General features: G+C 31.5%; 1 long non-coding RNA gene across 1 annotated transcript; it reads left to right on the top strand.

The window, feature by feature from the left end:
- The first annotated feature begins 332 nt into the window (after nucleotides 1-332).
- Nucleotides 333-14612, top strand: LOC143223143 (uncharacterized). The gene is made up of 5 exons (XR_013012679.1): nucleotides 333-725; nucleotides 1310-1447; nucleotides 4598-4889; nucleotides 6115-6215; nucleotides 13701-14612. It is a non-coding gene; the product is annotated as an uncharacterized LOC143223143 (long non-coding RNA).
- The last annotated feature ends 2482 nt before the right edge of the window (nucleotides 14613-17094 follow it).

Raw genomic sequence — 17094 nt, 5'->3', positions numbered from 1 at the left:
ATATGTCTTTAGTTTTTGCTTTCATTTTCATCTCATTAAATGGAATGTCAAGTGGACAAAATCGAGCATTTTCGCCACCATCTGCTTTTCGCATTTAATTTCTTGCAATTTCGTTTAAAACAATGCATACTATATACCTAGGTATTACATGAAATAAAGTATCATAATAAATGTTTTGGGTGTAATGTGTTCATGCATTGAAGTATTGTATAGTCTTGCATGTAATGCTTGAATGAAATTATTTAAAAACGCTCACGAATTATTCCTCAACCTATTAATTATTCAATAGTTTTTACGTTACAATAACACAAATAAAGCTGTGTGTGTTCTTCTGAGAGCAAAGGCACATCGGGCTATCTGCTGTATTCACTTACGGGTGGATGATGATGACTAGTTACTTTCGGTAATCTTCACTGCTGAATTAGGGACGGGTAGCGAAGATAGCCCTCGAGTAGCTTTGTGCGAAATTCCAAAATAAACAAACAAAACCTAGGCGCTTATAATAGCTTAGTAGTGTTTTAAACATATTCTTGTTACCACAGTAAGACCACTTCGTTGTGAAATTGTGACGTTTGTTTCTTTAACATTCCACGCATGCTCCACACTTTTTTTTTTATCAATCCTGGTTTGTAGATCGAGACTTGATTGGAAGAAGACTGTAAGGTATCATTGAATAATATAGTTCAAGAGCATACACTGACGAGAATTGTGCACATGCTAGATTGGTGAGTTTGTTTTTTCTTAAGCAGTAGGAAATCAGATAATTTTTATGACAGTAAACGTCATGTTTGTTCATAACAGTAACTTCAATCGAGCTTCGTTTGAAGTTATCTGTTAACGAGTTTTTTAGATATTTTAATTCTCACTGTACAATCTATTACATGCTTATATATATATATAAAAACACTTTATTGCAGTAGTTGTCTACTAGAAACTTAAGATTTGCCTATTCATTATTAATAGTATCATAATCTTTCTGTTTTAGTAATATAGTCTATTACTTTCTGAAATACATGCCAAGATTTACATACCTCGTTGTTGTTTAATGATCTTATGATCAACACAATATCAAAATGTTGTTTTCTTAAACTTTATTTTCAATACCAAACTATAAAGATGTTAATAGAGACAAAAAGAATAATGTTATTTTTAAAATAAGGTTTTTCAGAACGTAGTGTTATTGAAGGGTATTGGATGTTTAGAAACTGTTTAGTATTTTTTGGTATGGGGAAATCTACTATGCAATATTTCTCAAAATATTAATCTATATTATTTATTCATTTGTTTTATTTTATGCGCAATATTGCAGAATGAGCCATCTGTGTTACGTCAACAAAAGGAATTGATTCCGGAATCTTAGAGTTAAAATTTCTATGTCTCGCCAATAACAACTCATTAACAACTGAGCAAGTAGCATGTGCTTTGGGAAGAAACAACAGAACTGCAGGTATAAATATTAGAGAACAGTACATATTTTCTAATACTGTTGGTAAAATGTATCGTTTCTCATATACAGAGGTTGAATAAATCAAGTTAAATTATTTCTAAAGTACAACTTTTTGTTTGTACAAAATAACTTTAACAAAATCATACTCATTTGAAATTGTTAGTACAGCCAGTTCTGGTTCTGTCATGGTTGAACTCAAATAGGTTGTAATCAGTACTTTTGTTTTTGGAAAAATCATACTTCTTCAACAGAATAGTAATGGATAGGTCAGCAGAATTTTCAGTGTGACAAAGCTGTTGGAATGGGATGATGTAATTTGTTCTTGCCAATATATTCTGATATATAACAAGGCAGGTATTTTCTAAGAAATTCATATTCATCACTCTCCATGAAAGGACCTGTAACGTGCCACTTGGTTGATAAGCTTACTTAAGATTTATGCAGTTTTTCAGCAAATCTTTTGAGCTAATTTTCAACAAGTCAGCACTACATTACAGAAAATTAATAATTAGCTGTGTTCCTTTTGTTACTGAAATTTGTATATTATGGACTTAATGGTTAAGTTGACTGATTTGACTGTTAAATTTTTCTGAAAAGCTTCATTGCAACTTTCATATAAAATATCTGCTTTTTTGTTTTGTGAGCAAAAGTTTCATTATTGTGATTTCTATTATTCCTGTAACACTTTTCAGATCCATTATTGCCTTTAATGTAGCATACATATGGTAACATCTTCATCAGTTCTACACTGATTTAGGAAATCTCTTATTTTTTGTAGTTGTGGATTAGCTTGTTAAATCTCAAGATCATTATTTTTCAACTGCTTGATGATACAGCTGATATAATATGCCTTGAGAAAAGTTAAATTTGGACAGCTGTATTGGACCTATTGTGATTAGTGGGTGATGTTCCTTTGAGTTGGTTTTGTCCAATTAACTGGACTGCCCAAATCAAATGTGCATGTATTTTTGCTTTCTCTCTGTTTTGTCTTTATAACTGTCTTTGTCACAAAATCTGTGATTTCTTGAATTTTGAAACAGCACAGAATGATTTTATAACTGATCTTTTCACCACTTTTAACAGCATTAATGTTTTGATTTATTCCAATGTTAGTCTTTCTTAACTCTTAATTTCAAGAACCTGAGATGAGTGCCATTTTGATTTTCCAAATTTGTCCCTTCGATTTACTGCTTTCCTTTTCTCCTTTCCTAATATTGAGTTAACTATTTAATCAGTTTTGAGTTAATACTGTTTATCTCTCTTCTTTTTTACAACAAACATTTTACAAAGTTAAAAATAATTTGACAGAAGATAAATTTTAACTTGCATACTTTCTGTACAAAAATAAAAAGGTTCCATATTCTATTCAGTTCAGGGCTCACTTGCATACCATGGTGGCCTAGTTCCAATGATTTTTGAGAAAGTTGTAGTGACACAGTTTTTGTGTGTGTGTGTGTGTGTGTGTGTGTGTATATATATATATATATATATCCTTGAATATTTTGGAATTTGCATGTGTTACTTACAGCATTTTGAAATTTCTTAGAATTTCATATCGGCTATTAGAGTATGACTTCAAATGTTGTCTGCTTCTCAGGGACATTTGTTTTTGAGATGTGCAAGTAAAATTTGAGTAATGGTTGTTTTACTGAGCATTAAACTATTGTATATTGACCATGACAAGAAATTGATATAGCAGTGATCCAGATAAATTTTTTTTCTATAAGTAGTGATCCCTCCCAGAATTCTGCCAGTGGAAGTTATTTTAAATTTTTTTATAAAATGCAGCAGTAACATTTTAGGAATAAAAGGCAATTTAACTAATTATGAATTATTTTATTACTTCAGAAGGTTGGATTTGGTATAGAATTAAATTAGTAAATTAGTTTATCAGATGTAGTTATAACACAAATAACAACATTTTAACTTTTTCATTTATTTTTTTACACAAAACTATCATTCACAAGTGCATCACTAGAAACTTCAGGTGGTTAAAGAGCCTTATTTTTACAGCACTAGTGTGTGAACTATACACATATTTTGTGCAGAACTACAGAAATTTATAATAATGCACCCATTAATTACTGTACTACTGTTAAAGTGGCAGTAGCTGCATTTGTTTTTATATGACAGTAAAACAACATCTCAGTATTTTTTAAGGCTATACATGGCTCATTTTTGGTTAGGAATTACACCAGCACACTTCTTATCTGCAGTGCTGATATACTAGTGTCAAAATGGTCTGTAAACATGTCATTTTGAAATATTAGTAATAAGGGAAATAGAAGGATTAAAATGTGAATACTGATTAAACTTTAAAGCTTCAGATGTATGTTAGATATACACGTAATGAAAATAACAAATTGAGTTGAAGAACTTTAGTACTGAAAGTTAAACTTAGTGTGCAGAGACATGGTGCTCTATCTACTTGAATGAAATCTGGCACAAAACATAAAGAGTTTAATCAAAGTAATTTCTGAGGCACATAAATATTTAGTGAAGCTTGATTCAAATACTCAGAATTTTTAGGAATCTGGAAAAAATTTTATTCCATAGTATATTGGCAATAAGAACTTGAATATTTCCTGTAATTTATTTAAACTTCAAAAACAGATTTGTAAGCCTTTTTTTCCAAGAAAATTACACTCAGGTTAGAGCTTTAAACTTGTGATGTAGGGTGAACTGTTTGTTTAAATTTTTGTAAACCTTGGGTGGTTAAATAACTAACTATATACATATATACTTGAAGAACATAAGTGAACTATAGGTTCATCTAAGTCATCCCATCCACTGAACTAAATTTTAATACAAAACACTCAGAGCCAATGTCTATTATTTAAATAATACCAGCTTTTCTTGTAAACTTCCTTACATTTATTACATCCATCACATTGAAGGCAATCCTTTCTAAATGCTGACTACCCATTATAAAAAACAATCTCAGTGAAGATAACTCTTGCCCTCCCAAAATGTATATTTGTGTTTCCTAGTCCTATAACACTAACCATTACATGTGAAAAAGGCATGATGCCTCAACATGACCAATTCCATAAAAACCTTAAAACCTCAATCCCCCTAACTTTGTTTCTTCAAAAGAAAAAAATTGCAGAGATTTTCACCTTTTCTCTTATGATAACTTTTACATTTCAGGTATCAGCCAAGTAGCCATCAGAACCCTTTCAACACTTCAATGTTGTTTCAAAGATAAGAAGTCCAAGACACGGTATTCCAAATATGATCTGAGTGGTGACCTATACAAAGAAATTATAACCTCTATAGACTTTATATTTCAACATTTCTATAAATAAAACCTAAAATACTATTTGTCCTGCAACTTGCAACAACACATTGCTTGGATGGCTTGAGACTGAAGAACCTCAACACCAAGATTCTTTTCTTCTATAACACTATTAAAATTATTCCCATCAGACTTATAATTCAGGTTATGATAATTTACATGCACTTCCTATAAGTAAAAACCATCTGCCATTTATTTCCCAACTTGCCAACTATTTTTTTTTTAAAGCAGCAGCATTTTCTTCATATCCAGTAACATCTAAGACTTTAATGGATGGATGGCCTGCCATCTTGTTTAATATTATTTTTATTTAATATATCTTTAACTTATTCAGCTGATTGTTAACCTGTAGTTTTGTATTTAAACTGAATGTACTATAAAAGAAATTGTTCATGTATAAATATGATTCATATTTATATAAATGTAGCAAACATTATATCTATGGAGTATAAAAAAATTATTCATTTTCATTAATTTTGCAAGAAGTGAGCATGTATATTTCACAAAAAAATTGTACTTTTTTGTCAAGTGCTTATTATTTTAGTAGTACATGTTAAAGTTTATATATGGGTGTGTTGGGCTAATAATTCTTCAATGGTAGGTGTTTGTGAATTGTTGGTGAAAAATCAAAAGGTAAACTACTCAGGCTGATTTAGTTGCTTTAGAACACCATGAAATAACATTCTTTTTCTTATCTCTTTGAAATTTTTAATCCTGTCATATCAACCATTAGGCCTTGCACTCCTACAGTGATTACCTTTGCATTTATCTTTTCTCTGACTGAGCTTCTTCCAGTGACTTTACTCTCTTCTGTTCTTTTTTTCTTCTTCTTGCTGCTATTTATATATCTATTACTTAAGCCTTCAAGAAATCTTTAACTTTTGACATCAATAGTTTCCACAAGACATTCAATAGCTTCAACATCAATGAATTATAAACATAACTTACAATTCTTATTGAGTTACAAGCCCACACTTGTCATAATTATTGCTTTTAATATAGTTGCTTTTGACTCTGTTGTTAGGGGAAAAGACAATCATGAAATATTCATTCATAAATAAATTATACACCAAACAATCTTTGATAGCTGTCAGAAAAAAATAAGTTAAACAATATTATCAGATATTAAAGACTGTTTGGTGTATAATTTTGGTGTATAATACACGTTTTAATTCTTCATAGTTTGATAAAGGTGTTTTAATTACTTTATTACATCTTCTTTCCTGCTTTCAACTTATTTATCTTGTACTTTTAACATACATAAATATTGATTAAATTTCTGGTATTAACAGGGTGTCTGAATTGAAATTTGAAATCAATCATGTATAATTCTGTTCATTTGATGATATTGTACTTTATTTATTTTCAGAGAGGATGAGTAACAACTTTGTAATGAGTGGAAACTGTTAGATGGTGTGTTAAAGGTGGTGACAAACAAGAATTACTTAGTTCAAATCAAGATTTGTTAAGGTGATTATTAAAATGTTTTAATAGTTTATCATTTTTAATTTTTTTCCCTGTTTTTGCTGTTCAACTCTGTTTTCTCATATTTGATTCTTACTATTTTTTATTCTATGTCCCTAATTATTTCAGTATCTTTTGTTTATTTGGTCTTCTCCAGACATAAATATAATTTTGTTAACCTTTTCTTTTGTCAAAGATTTTCTTTGGATAGAATAATATATGCTACAAGTTTGTGTTTTACTTGTTCCAACCATTCCATTATTGAATTATATTTACTGATAAGCTTTACTTCAATATTAATGATTCAGTTTATAATCTTTTGATACTCCTCATCTCTTAAGAATGAATTATTAAGAATCCAAATTCCAGGTCCTCAGGGTAACCAATGAAAATTAGAATTGCATGTTACTGTGTCATGGTCTGTGAACATGCATGAAGTGATATAACAATATTTCACATAATTTACACATTGTTATTGGAAGGTAAAATTTTATCTATCCTCAACTGAATAATTTTATTGTGATAGATTCTTTTTCATGTATATTGTTTCTCAATGGAGAGAAATTTTCTCCACAGTACCACTAAATTATATTGGCTCATGCCATCAATTAGACTAATTCAGAATCTATAGTATTAATAATTTGAGGGATCTTCTTCTAGATGTTTCCAAAATGCAATTAAAATTCCCCACCAGGACTGTCATTTTGTTCTTAGGTAGTTTTGTCTGTGATTCTTGAAAAAATAGGTATTGCACATGGGAAACATTGTCTGTAAATGTTTCATACAGATACTGGTACATCCTATATTATAAAGTCTATACCCAGTGTACAACCATTATTATTCTCATTACATACATTAACTGTAATATGCATTTTTTTTAACTAATATAGATACCCCATTTCTACTGTCAAGACAAAAATCATTATATATATATTAAAATTCCATATGTTTTTAACCTCTGGAATGTCATCATTATTCCAATGTCTTTCTTGTACACATGAGATGTTGTATCATTATAGAGATAAACCAATGTTTCAACCTATTTATAGTATACTTACTTTTACCTACACAAATATTTTATATTTGTATATGGACAATTATGTATCAGTGGAGGGCATTATTATTCTAGATAATTAAATAACTTCCTTTTCAGAGCCAGCTTACCCTTGGTGATTTTAGTTTTCATTCATTTACTCATTTTGTTTGTAGTATGAAAGTCCTCTATCTTTTCAACCTTCCTTGTTCTTACCCTTTTTCCAGTATACTGAACTAGTATATCCTTTGTAGAGCTATAGACACTGCCCAAATCTGTTCTCAATTCACTTCTTGCTTCAGAAACCAATACAGTATCTGTCACATCATCCTCTGACTCTTCCATTAACCTTTCCTTAATTTCTGTAAGTGATGAATGTACCTCTATTCAAATGTGGTATCCTGTACATTAGAGAGCTCACCATTCTGTTTCTTTGTATCACCACTCTTATTCAACATATTAATTTCATTTTCTTCTACACTTCCTTGATTTGTTCTCTGAGTCACTGTTAATAATTTTCACTTTCTCTATGGGTCTTTTTTCTTGCATTCCAACTAGTCCACATTCCAATCACTTCTGATTTTGGACAATTTAAACAAAGATGTTCAAAATTTTGTGTTACAAGTCTTAAAGTAATAATTATTACATCTTCTGTCCATATGTCCTTGTTTATTATGAATGTATCATTTGAATTCAGGGCAGTCACTGAAAATATGATTTTCTGATAAACATAAATTACAGACTTTGTGTTGGTCGTAATGTTTAATGTTGTAATAACCAACATGAAGTAATGGATCGCTTAATTTTATCACATATGGTAATGATGACTTGCCTGGTGGGAATACCACTCAAAATATTCCAGCATCTGTGTACACCTTAGCTTTCTTCCAGTGTATTTTTGTTGCTTCTATTTTATCTAAAATGGCATTCAAATTCTTCAATATTTTTAACTATCTGGTTATTGTCAATATATGGTGGTACACTGAATACGGACATGGTCACCACTTTATTTATAATTCCGCCCCTTGGTAATAATTTTCCCCCCACATTAATGCCCATATCTATACATATTTTGTGCATTTGATAGTTCAGAGGTATTAAACTTAAAACAAATGTTTAGAAATAAAAGTCCTTTAGGTTATTACTTTTTAATGCAAGAACTCACCACTCAAGAAAAAATGTCTTCTTCCTAAGCAAGCACTCTAACACTTGAGCTAATGCCCCTGTATCTACTTATATCCACTATTTTATAATGTTTTTTTTTTAAATTCTCCAATATACACAATATGTTGTATTACGTTTTGAAGTGGCGTAAGATGTTTACGTGGCACTCACTGCAAATATCAACACAAAAATGATTTACAGCATGCAGTTCTTTCCAGTAATAAGTTATTGGCAAAGAGCAATGCAAGAAAGAAATGAAAATTGCGAAAGGTTTTGTATAAAACTTTACACTAAAGACGTTAAAATTCACATGACAAGTTCATCTATGACAGTGGTTCCCATCCAGGGGGTGCGAGATAACATTTGTTTTGGCCACCTTTACCTTTATTCTTAAATAAATAATTACTGTGAGGGGTGCGAGAACATATTAAAATTTTTTAAGGGTGCGGGACATAAAAATGGTTGGGAACCACTGATCTGTGATATTGGAAAGGAAAAGCTAAATAAATGTGGCAATATTTTTACATTTCAAAGCAGCCCACCAAGAAAACATACCTACAAAGCATCAAGAAACCTTACACATCTGTGTCACAAAGGTATAACCATATATTAACATATAGAAGAGGGTTCTACATGCTCATTCTAGCTGTTCATTCATCATTTCCTTATATACACACATTGAATTATTAATATGTTATTGTAAGAATGATAAGAAACTGTTACAGTAAGGGTGACACTTATCAATCCACTATTTTTTACATACTTTGTCCTGTGAAGCTAAGCAATTTAAAGGAGTTACTTTACGTGTATATTTGAATGACTGAATACATTCAATGTTAAGTGCCTCCAGTCCTTGAAGTTTAAGCTCCTCACATATTTCGTCTACTGAGATGCTAATCTGAACTCCACGAATAACCATAACAGATTTGGGTGGTGCTGCTCTAGAAATGTACTAAAAGTGTTATTCTGTTAAAAGCTGACATTGGCCATGGCTTCGTGAGTATTATGTAGAGCCACAGGTGTGTTGTCTTTATCACCTTGCTTCCTTTGAGTAGTCGTCTGACACCTGCAAAGGAAACCTAAGGGTAAAGGTTTTTTTAATTCCTTGGCAATATCAGGTTGTTGGAAGGTTGGTGGGATATATTCGACAATAATACCTGGGGATGTTTTTGTAGGTTTATATTGCTTGTTTGTTGGCTCCATGACGGTGGTGGTTGGTGCAGATTCACCATTGTTACTTGCCTAAGGGGTTACACTGTTTCCTTGACCCTTTGGTCAGTGACTTCTTATTGGAGGTAAGTGGCTGTGGTTAAGGTGACTTGTCTGACGTGGAGCATTGGTCTGATGAGTCTTGAAGGTCATTACACCATTCACTTTGAGTCTGAAGAGAGCAGAGAGTTTTGGAGGGCAGACACCTCTGCTGAGACTTTAAGAATAGCTTTTGTAGTGGCTCAGAACTGCTTTGTGACATCGTGGGCAGTACCTGCTTCACAGATGGCTTTGTAATAAGCTGTGGCCATCTCTTCACATCCATGCTGTGGGGCTGTAAATCTGAATTTTTGAAGATGTGGTAGCCCTGAAATGGCTGTTATCTTAATTGTGCTATAGGAGCTCACTTTACTATATAGTCAATCCGTCAATCAATCAATCTTCACTAATGTTTCTGGAGAACTGGTGAATTTTTCTTCCCAAAAAAGAATCAAAAGTAATCTATAAGAATACTGAATACAATGAATACTAATGATTAATATGAACCAACAGACCGTAGTTTTGTTGTTGAAAGACTTATAAATGAATTTGGCAAGTCATGCAACATGGTCCATTGTTTGTCTATTTTTGTTTTTAGATGTTTTGGTATTCTGAAAGAATGTTGCTTGATTCACAGAAAAATAAGTGTATTGTAGATAATTTTATCCATTAGTTTGCCCAAGCAGATTGTCAAGCTGAAGGGGCAAAATTTATCAGGATTGGATCTCTGTTTTTTGTGGCATAACAGTAATGATAGCTTTTTTTTCCCAATACCTGAGTGGTATCCACTTAAGAGAGAAAAGTTCATAATGATTGTAAGATGAAGGAGAAGTAGATTGGAACTGTGTTTGAGAATAATGTTTCTTACTCCTTTATGGCCAGGAGCAGAGTTTTTAAGATATTTGATTATTATTTTGAGTTTATTAATTATTTTTTCTGTTAATGGTTTTTTGTGTATAGTAAGTGTTATCATGAAAAAAGTTGATTGAAAAGTATTGGGTGAAAAGTGTGAATTTGGAAGTTATAAAATTGTTTATTTTGGTATGGTGTTCAGTGTCAAAGTTTGGGGAGATTAGGTTGTTGAAGTAGTTTTTATAATAATCTATGAGAAGGTTGGTTTTGTCGGAGTCTGTTCTAGCTGTATTATTGTTGTAAGTTATGGGTTGAAAAGTCTGGTTTTTGTTGGAGGTTAAGCATTTGAATTTTTTCCTGACATATTGATGTTTGGTATGAGCAAGTTGTAGGGAATTACAGAAATCTAACCAGTTTGTTTTTTTTAAGTAATTTGATGTGTTTGATTTTCGCATAGATTCTCTTAATCCAGAGGTGGGGAACACTTTTACATTGGAAGGACACATTTTATTTAACCCAGATTCCATTAAGCCACATGTTGATAATTTATCATATACATCAAACTTTTATAGTTTTGTACACATAATGACTAATTTTAATTAAAGTCTGCTATTATATGAGATCTTTAAGCAAAATAAAAATTCAGAAAAGACATTTGTTTCAAAAAGTTGACAATAGAACTAATAAAAAGTGGAGAACTTAGACAACAAACCATTTAATGACTTTTTGTGACTCCTTATTGTGGGATAGGAATCAGATATTTCGTTCCAACATCTTTGACTGCAGCTTTAATTGGTCCTCCATGTAAATATCTGTTATCTGAGATTTCAGATGCATTTTATTTTGTGTCATAAATGAAAATATTTATTCACAACAGTGGGTTGTGCCAAAACAACACAGTATTTGACTAGCAGGCTGATGTAGACATGGTTATTCAACAGTATTTTTCCATGTGTCAATGGAAACCTTCTTAGTGTCAAATTGAGGCTTCAGAATATTATCTTCTTAGAGCTCAATCTGTAAGTCATTAGGTGCTTTGAAGACATTGATCAGGTGTGGCTGAAAAGCTAGTTTCAATGTGGGATCATATTTCTCAAAATCTACAAATCTCTTATTGTGTTCTCAGTCAGAAAGTCAAGAAAAGCTGTGTATTCTTTCATGCCACAGTTCCTTAATGATTTGATTTTATCGTGTTTATTAATTACTTTTGTTAATTCAGGAAAGTGCTGAACTGAAAGTTTCGACTGGGTAAGGAGAGTTTTGAAAAAGGTCAGTTTTTTTTTCTGAAATGCCTGAACTTTCAGCCACATCATATATTGATTTAGTTTTACCTTTCAAAAAAATATTCAGATCATTTTGCTTTGACATTATATCACACAAAATGTAGTATTTATGTAGAAATCCTCTTTGACATTTCATGTGGTGATTCAGTTCCTCAAAAAACTTTGACTTTTTGCACAGATAAAAGTTTGACAAGTATTTGTCTTTGTGATAACCACAGTGAATGTTTCATCATCATGATGAAGCATGTTGCAAAATTGGTGATGATGTGATGCATTTGCTTGAGTGTTAACATTAGTTAACAATACCTATAACTTTATTTAATGTATTATTTAAAATGGTAAATTTGGCCCAGAGATTCTGTTCATGTAAAAAACAATTAAAGGAAAAGCATCTTTTTGTTGTAACGATACAAATCCTTCACCTTTTCCTCTCATATAAGATGCACAATCTGTGCATACACTTACTAAATTACATACATTCATTTTTCTTTAAAGATAGTGAAGATGTCAGTTCCACTTGGCCTTGCAATAAGGGTACACATGGCAATGAAACTCTGCAGTTGTAACACAAATAAAAAAAATAACACTTGTTGCTGAGTCAGTAATGTCAGGTGATTCATCCAAACAATCAAATAGTAAATATATTTGCTTTGGCATATTGTATGAAGTTGTTCTGTTGCATTGAGGGCTAATTCATGTTGCCTATCATTTATGGTCCTTCTTGAGAAAGGTAGTTGTACTTATTCACCTTATCTGAATCTAAACATTCTCCAGCTTTAACAATGCATTTTTTTATAATTTCCACATCACTAAAATTTACCTCTTCTTCCCAGTATATATGCTACTTTCTAAGTTGCTTCAGTGATTTCAATACTGGTTCTATCATCATTTTGAATACTTGCTGCTGCTGCTTTGCATCTTTCATTTTTTTAAGCGTAGACTTTTGGGTTCCTCCTTTCAGTTTAGAATATTTGTGGTCCTTACGAGTTACATAATGCTGATATGCATTGTATTTCTTCCTGTTGCAGTTATAGAGTTGCAGAGCAAACACATCATTTTATCTTCCACAGCAATTCCCATTCTTCGTTAATTCTGTTTTCTTCTCTCAATGTTCTTTTCCTATTTTTAACATGACTAGGTTACCAGTAAAACTTTTAGAAAGTGGTACACAGATTAATTGATTGTGCCCTAGCAGTTAGTGCATGCGACCTCGTTGGGTTTCTTGGGGCAGTTGTCAACATCATGGAGGGCCTGAGCTTCTGATACATTTATTAGGGGGCAGTGCCAAATAGCTTGTGTCTGAACTTTTGCCACTTATATCATTGTTTTATTGGTGTTTCTGCCAGTTCTGTGTGATGTTTTTGAAAAAAAGTGTGCAACTGTCCTTAGAAGTTAATTATGATCATTTTGTTATCAGTAGTTACTTTGACTAGTGGTGCTTTTAGTTTCAGTCAGTATGAAATTATGCATTCAGATTTAGTGTTTTAAAACCAGTGGCATTTATTTCTTTTATGATTTTGTTATCTTCGATGTTGAATCAACACCTTTGATAATGATTGCTGGGTAATTTGTGTGATATTAGGTGGGTGAATCTTGGTATTCCCTTAGAAAGCATTGTTGGGCAAGTGGGTATAGTCTTTAAGGAGCTGCATTTAAGTGAGATGCCTCCTTTCAGGAGTCTACGAAAATCCTTAAAGTTTAATCCAGTGAATAGTTGTCTAATTTCATTGACTATTTCCAGGATCCAAAGCGAAAGAGCAATACTTTCAATTATGAGTGCAGGGATTGTATATTTCTTATCAGAGGTGGTGTTTTGTGTTGTATTGTTGGTGAAGAGTGTGACCTTATTGTTATCCTTATTATTATCCATGACTGAACTTGCTTTGGGTGTCTTCTTACTCTTTTTTACAGTCTTACAGCCTTCATCATCACCAAGAGGAGTTGGTGTCAGAGATGGAGTGAGCATTGGTGGCCTCTCGTGGACGTGTTTTCCAAAGTAGTCATTCATGGCTATTTCAGGTAGAGTTGTTAGTTCATTAGAGGTCATGGGTGGGCCAGAAGGATCTAGTGGACACTCCTGGTTTGTATTTTGTGGAGTGGGAGAAGTCGTATTTCTTTCAAGTTCTTCAAAAGACTGAGGCGGTACCTGCTAGAAAGAACAAAACAATGTAAAATAAGTGTAGTAAGTCAAAGTCTTCCGAGCATGATAATAAGTGTCTTCACACTTGAAAATCTGGACTGGAACTGAAAGAAAAGAAGGAAAAAGAGATGATTTTTTGCAATTTTATGTTAAAAAATAGCAGAAGTTACAACTGGTACCTAAAGTTTACATTCTTGTATGCAAAGTGCTTGCAGGCTGAATACGAATTGCAGTAGTAGTAGTATACTCAAGAAATAATTGTATAACCGTTATTACCTTTTGTTTTAACACTCAATGGTTTTTATCAACGTTCAGGTCAGTAACCTTTGAGGGATTAACTGCAGTAGTGACCTCACCCCATCCACCCTTCAGTAAAGTTGTCAAAGGTTAAAGCTTAGTCACTTTTTTCTAAGTGGAATAGGGCACTCTTGATGTAGAAGAATGATGTTTATATAGAGAGCTTGCATTCTGCAGAATAGCCTGAACTAAGGCCTTTTTTGAAAAATAAATTATCAAAAAATTTAACCTCAGTTTAAATACCCAGAATGACAGTGCTTTAATTGTTTTGAGAACTGGCTTAACCTTAATGTTTGCATTAACATTGTTAAACAATTAAATTTTAAGCTAAAAATTTTGGTATTTAAGGAGCTTTTTGCTGTAAAAATGTAGTTGAAAACCTTTACTGTTTTGTAATTGCATGAAAAGTAATTATGTATAATGGTCAAATAAGTATTTATTTCATATCATTAACCTGCATCTTATTCTAGTACTATTACTATTAGTAATAAAGTCTGAAGTTAAGACTGGAAGTGAAAGATGGAATGAAAGAGCATTTGCATAAATCCAGTTCCTTAATTCATTTTCACATTTTCAGGTATATTGTAATTTCTATAGCTATTCTTTCCTTATTATATTGTAGACTAACTTAATGTTTCATGTTCATACCAGTTAATGTTACTTTAAAAGTATTAAAGTATTACTACACTTGGACAATTACTGTTACTTGCTGTTGCTAATCAATTAATCAATGGACTCATTAATTGATTAGCACACACAATACCTTTACAATGGAAAGGCACGTGTACGTGTTACCTTCACAACATTATTACTCTTCACATAATTTTCTTTTTCATAAATGGTTAAAAGAACTGTTGAACACTGGAGATTTATTTATTGCTCAGCACAACGTTGTACATAAATACAGTTGGTTACGTGCTGTGCCCACTGCATATTTCAAATTCCACTTTTCTTCCTAGTTAGTGCTCTTAAGGCCCCTAGTTCCTGTTTATAAAGTTGTGTAATCTACATGTATCTTTTAATTTACTAATTTATGACTGATTAACTTATGCCAATCAAACTTACTGAAAGTGAACATAACCACAGTCACAATTATTTCTCTAGATGAAGGAATGTATTCATTACACACTAATTACATCACCAGTTGGTGCTTACATTATTTTTCTTTTCAAGTTATTTTACATTGCATGTTGCTTAATTCTGAATATATTACTGCCATTACATAAAGTTAAATGATAGCTAGAGTGGGTGATAAATTTACTAAAGCCATAGTTGCTTGTTGCATATTGTACAGTTTATGTATAATTTAATAAGACTTGTAGATGATGACAGTCAACCACAAATGGAGAAACAGATGCAACTACAAACAACAAGAAAGCTATTGCAAAAAAAAAAAAAAATCAGTTTAAGAAAAAAAACGTTTTGCAAAAGGTTTTGTAAGACAATGTCATTGGAATTTTGAAGTATTATTTACATTCATTTATAACTGCTTAAGCCTTTTTATTTTATTGCTTTGTTTGCATTTTCCAATTTAATCGTCAACATTAGTGAATGTGAGAAAAAGTTTCCACAACAATAATAATTAAAAACAATTTGTTTATCTCCAGTAGATTGAATTCATAATAGGTATAAAATATGATAGTACCAAAATAATACAGTAAAAGAGAAAAAAAACATCACACAAGTTTATTCTAACATGCATATTTTATTACATTTTTATTTCTTGATTTCCACCATAAGTATAAAGAACAGCATATAATTTTATCAGTTACAGTAATTTTGTTTTGCAGCAAGTTGTGATCTACCATCTTTAGGTTGTTTATTGCCTACAAACTTTCTATTGTGCTAAACTTCAATCATACAGGAAACCAGTCATTAATAGTTCTTTAGCTAAGAATAAATATTTTATATGTACACCAACTATTAAAAATAGTGTAAGAACTATTTTAACAAATAAATGATATATTGACCCAAGATTCTTCTGTACCTTTACTTAAGATAAATAAAAAAAATATAGATAAATTATAAATTTCAAACTTGTGAAATGTATTTACATCTACTACCAGGATAATACCACAGAAATGTAAACAACTCTATTAAGATCAACCTGGTGTTAATTATTTGTATTTACAAAGTTCTTCCCATCCAAATTATACTTATAATTCAAATTATGATGGCCTACATGTATTATGTTGCAGTGATTATAATTAAAACCCATCTGCCATTTGTTTGCCCAACTCTGTAATTGGTCTAAATTATTTTGTAAAGCAGCATCTTCAGAGCTAGCAACACCCAAGACTTTGATATCATTAGCAAATTTAGGTAATTTATTGACCATTCTTTCATCTATGTCATTGATGTAAATCAAAAAGAAATACCACACTTATGATATTAATCCAGTTTGACTGAACACCATTTGTAACAACCCTCTGCTTTCTTCCATCCATCTTTAAATGGGTACCAAATATCTTACCCAGGTACCCAAATTGGTAAATCATGTAAATATTCAGGTACCCAAAAAGTTTCTGTCATGCAGAAAATAAGACATGAACAATGGTGTCACACAATTTGAGTTTACATTGTATGCAATGTTGTTTTCTATTTTTCAAGGGAAAGCAAATGTAAAACTGCTTATAATAAAAGCTTATGAATGTTTGATGGAAAAGTGAAAACAAAAAAATAGTAAATGATATAATTATAAATGATAATAATCTTAACCCCCAAACCTTCTGTGGCCATCATGTATACTATAGCATATGCCTGTAAAGTATAGCCTTCTGTATATGTTTTCACTATTCTGCATATTAAAACAAACATTTTTCCATTTTTGACTTTTCACCAGTGAGGGAAAAAACAGTTTAGTACTCA

The sequence above is a fragment of the Tachypleus tridentatus genome, chromosome 8 (assembly GCF_004210375.1).
Source record: "Tachypleus tridentatus isolate NWPU-2018 chromosome 8, ASM421037v1, whole genome shotgun sequence".
In the NCBI taxonomy this organism is placed as follows: domain Eukaryota; kingdom Metazoa; phylum Arthropoda; class Merostomata; order Xiphosura; family Limulidae; genus Tachypleus; species Tachypleus tridentatus.
The sequence above is the reverse complement of the archived record's forward strand: the minus strand, read 5'-3'. Positions and strand labels throughout refer to the sequence as shown.